General features: G+C 38.0%; 1 long non-coding RNA gene across 2 annotated transcripts; it reads left to right on the top strand.

The window, feature by feature from the left end:
- Window positions 1-200: 200 nt before the first annotated feature.
- LOC109969939 (uncharacterized) lies at window positions 201-3,714 on the top strand. Of its 2 annotated transcripts, XR_002276340.1 has the most exons (3): window positions 201-323; window positions 2,973-3,606; window positions 3,699-3,714. It is a non-coding gene; the product is annotated as an uncharacterized LOC109969939 (long non-coding RNA). The 2 variants fall into 2 exon arrangements; XR_002276339.1 differs by lacking the exon at window positions 3,699-3,714 and having other exon boundaries at window positions 2,973-3,635.
- Window positions 3,715-4,645: the final 931 nt, after the last annotated feature.

Here is a 4,645-nt window from a genome sequence, read left to right as displayed (position 1 = left end):
CTGTCTACTTATCTGATCCTCTGATGAACTGTTGGAACCAGGAGAGTCAGTCTACTCATCTGTTCACCTTGGTCCTCCTGGTTCCTGCCACTCACCTGTCTACTTACCAGCCCGTCCTGGTTTTCTCAGCTTCCACGGCTCAACCCTGGTTTGATCACTCATGGACCTTGTCTACTTATCTGTACATATTTTACAATAAAGACACATATTTAGTAGCACCTGAGCCTGCACCTTGAGTCCTCCTTTCCTCCCTCTCTCTCACCTCCTGGTGAGGGACACCCCACCATAACAGCTGAGGAGGAACTGCAGAGTTGGGTGATACAGTAGGTTCTCTCTTGATTTGTCACTTTGAGCAAAATCTTTTATATTACATGTAAACATTTGACCCATTGTTAATGTCAGAATTGATCAGTGCAACTTTAAGATTATTTTGAAAAATTTGTGATCCCAGGTAAAGGATGAACCTTGACATACAGCATTATCATTTCCTGAATATGATTAAAACCAGGATAAGCCTCAACTAGGGCAATAGCGTGCACGTAAATGTACTCACTGCTTCACATTAAAATATTATGCAGAGAACATATTGCCACAGTATCTGAAAATGTTTAAAATATATTTAAACTGCTTACCATTATTTTGGAATTTTTAATCTATCAGATATCTAGTTACACTGTAAACCAAAGGTGCAAATTATTTGGTCTTCTGTCTAATGCATCCATATATACTGTATTTACACAAGGTTTAGTTAGAAGAAAATGGGCCTTGTCTCTTTGATATTTAGCACAAAAAGCTTGTTTTGAGCTATTAAGCATCCCTACATTTTGCAACTTTATTTTGACCGCAAGAGATCACCATTCTTGGAATAAATGAAGCAAAGGGTTTAGGCCAGGATGATTCATATTTGAATGTTCCATTAACATGTTAGTTTGACTTCTAAATAAATGTTCTATTGGAGTGTGCAGACAGGACTGAAAAGGATTTACTGAAGGGAAACTGCTATGTTTTTTTTTTATTTTTTATGAATTGATGATCATTTAAGGTTTAACCCATCAAAGATTGAAGGACAAGCACTGATAGTGCCTTAGTAGTAATTATGCAGCTTATCTCTGTGTATAACATGTACATGGTTAATATAGCTCTGTATTTATTTTTTTCTGACTCCTAACCTGGAGAGAGATACAAATAATTCAACTGAACCATTCCTAACAACATCACAACCCCACTTAAAATACAGACATTTACACATTTAAAGTCTTTATTATCATTAATTAAACATGCTCTGCTTACTACTTTTATTTCTTACTGTGAAAACATTTCTGGTATATTAAGTTATTTTAAATGTCATATACATCTAAAAAAATATTAAATTGCCAAGTAAAAGGTGGAGAGTTCATTGATCATGACGATTTGTACATGTTCTTTTCAATGTTCACATATCAACTTGGTGTTATGGTGAAATAGGACATTTTATATAGGGACTGTTAGGAGTAAAATGAATTGAGAAGATGAACAACTGAGCACATGTACCATGCTATATACATATACCCTGAATATATCAAAATCCTGCATCTACATTTAAAAAAAACTGTAGATATAGGTTTATATTAAATACTACTGAATGAAGCAGACAGGAAATCATTAGTATTACTGTACCTGTTGTATTAGACAACAATGCATTAATATGAGAGCAACAACAGTCAGAATCTGAAGGCTAAAGCTATATTCAGAAGGGCATGTAAAAGAACGACCTACCCCAGTGTTTGAAGTTATGATTTATGGATCAGCTGATAAAATTCTTTGTTCTATTCAAAGCACTGACAGCTGATAAGACCCAGTACAATGACCAGATTAGAGGCACGATTGGAGACGTCTCTGAGATGTGTAGTGTTTAAAATCTCCTCACTGCCTGTAATTCTGCTACTTTCTACCCCCACCTTGTAACAACAGACTCTTGATAATGTTATTGCTCATGGTTCATGACCAGGGAAGATAAGAGAAATAGGTTTCTTTAAGCCCTGCACAGGCTTAACCTGTGACTCTACTTATAGCAAGCCTCAAAGACCCAGACAACCCTGTTAACTTTAGTTTTGTACAATACCTCAATACAGTACGTGACAGATTTTAGTACTTCCACTATACTGTATGCGTTATGTGCAGGGATGAAAAAGTGTTACTTATTCAAATCCATGTCCACAGTTTGAAAGGCTCCACTTAAAATGCAACCAGTGCAGGCAACTCAGCAGCATCACTGAAATATGCAACTTTGGGCATTCAGAAACTTAAATTAGAATGAGGCCACTTCTGAAGTTCCCCCTATGGAGTCTTTATTTAGCTGTGTTGAACAAAAATCTCTTAATGACTGACTAGCTGTTTAACATCAACCAAACAGCACACAATGTTGGCAACCAACTAATGACCAGAGTGGAGCATCCAACAAGCTAGTATTATTCCCCCTAAGATTTCTGTTTTGGAGACCATAATAAAATTTGTTCTATTACCCAAAACATTCAGCTAATGCTCCTGTAAAATTAAATATGTCTTGGTAGAGACAGAGAAAAAAAATCCCAAAGCTAAGGGCAGAGCCACACCCAGCCGACATGAAAGAACTAGCAGCAATGTAGGCTGACAGTTGTGTCACCTCACATTTCCTTTGTATCAGCAAAACGGGTCAAAAAAGTGGCACCTGAACACACTACACAAACTACAGCCACCTAGCATGTACACTCTGGCCTGCGTGAGCGAAATAACTTTACCTACCAGCAGGTGGCAGAACATGTAGGCAGAATCTGTATTTGCCATTCAGAAAAAGAAAGAAGAGGAGCTAGAATATGCATATACAAACTGTAAACAAAGCAGCTCTTGTTCATCACAGCTGCTGTTTATAGCTGCTCCTGATCCAGAATATGTTTGAGAAGTTGCAAATGACACTGCCGTTCTCTGTCCTTGGTTTTTTTTTTTGGTTGTGGAAGAAGAAAGAAGATTGTGGGAAAGAAAAACACAAAGAAACTGCACTAAATGGGTGAAATCATGGATACTACAGTGACAAACTGAAGGGCCTTTCCCAAACCGTTCTCTTCTCATGCACTGATATACTTAGCTCAAAAGAAAATCAGAGTGGTCTGTCTCACCAGTGCCGGTGTCTGCCGGTGATTCAACATGCCAAATTGATTGAAAAGCCACCAGCGGGGTCCGACTAGTGCCAATGGTGCAGGACACTATGAAGATGACGGCGACAGATGCTCGCCAATGGTCGGCAATGGCCTACTATCAGCTTGGTGAGTCACGGGCCCAAGGACTGCACTTTGTCTCCTAGGTTGTACTAGATTGCTGAGATTAGTTATGTCACATTCTTAATGTAGCCGGGTAGTACACATATACTAAGAGGAGATAAATAAATAACTAAATTGTTTTCCACTGATGATGAAAGGTCCCCTAAAGGTTTTCAACATTCAAATTGTCATTCATTGTTTATGGTTTTCCTGTAACACCATTCAATTGTGGTGATATGTAAAAGTAACCAAAGCTTGAACAAATGCATTGTGGTCCCTTCCTTCTTTATGTTGGACTGAGCTTGAGTGGAGCGCCGTGATTTTTTTAACCTAAGTAAGTAAATATGCTGAAATCTTGTTGGATTCTGTTGTATCAACATTTAAAGAAGTCATCTATCAGAATTCTGACAAAATGCTATATTATAGATGCTGAGGGTGCTGGTATCCAACAGCTCGTGAGCTTTTGGCGGGATGTAAGTGTCTTTAAGTATGTGAATGTGGCATTTTATGGATTTTTGGTGACTGGTTATTTGGTTTTTACAAATTATTTTATTTTGTGTATGTGTGCATCCAGAGCCCACTGCCATATTTTGTTACCCCTTGCTTTTGCTACTCCAGTGTTTTGTTACTCCATATCATCGTGTGTAAATAAACTGTGATGTGCTGGACATTGAAGCTGCGAGGACCCCAGTAATTGTGTCTCGTGCGGCAACCATTTTACCCAGGCTACACAATAATAAAAAATTACTCATAATATAAATGAGTGGTTTAAAGTGCAAGTCATGATGTTGAAAATACTATCATAATAAAGTTGATTTCTATATGTGCAGCTGTAGCAGAAATTACAGATACTGTATCTTCACAAACTAAAAGACAGCATTCAGGACACTACCTTACTCTCTCATTGTGTGCTAACATCAACCACTGCATAGTGTCTGGCATAACTCTCCCATGAGAGGAACATAGCATGAATGTCAAGTGAACAGGAGGGATTGGAGGATCTGACAACAGGTATCCCAGTGGGGTTATAAACTCAGCAACTCCCATCACAGATGTTTAATTGAATTCAGCCCACAGTACCACTAGCAGCATCAACCATAAATTCCAGTACCCCAGAACACCCTCCCTTGTACCTACTCACAGTTCTAATTAAATGCATACACACACATCTCTATTCTTACGTTCTACACAGAGGCTGTTTCTATTGTATATTTAGACTAATACTCAACCCACAACTTTCCACAGTTTTATCATTATTGAATATTTATATTTATCATTAATTGGTTTCCTTTATGTTAACTAGCAACTAAGTGAACCCTGACACTTTGCTCAGTAATAGCCAATTACATCAGATCAACCATTGCAGATGTCAT

The sequence above is a fragment of the Monopterus albus genome, unplaced genomic scaffold, assembly GCF_001952655.1.
Source record: "Monopterus albus unplaced genomic scaffold, M_albus_1.0 scaffold186.1, whole genome shotgun sequence".
Taxonomy (NCBI): Eukaryota; Metazoa; Chordata; class Actinopteri; order Synbranchiformes; family Synbranchidae; genus Monopterus; species Monopterus albus.
Note: the sequence above shows the minus strand (reverse complement) of the source record. Positions and strands in the feature narration are given on the sequence as shown.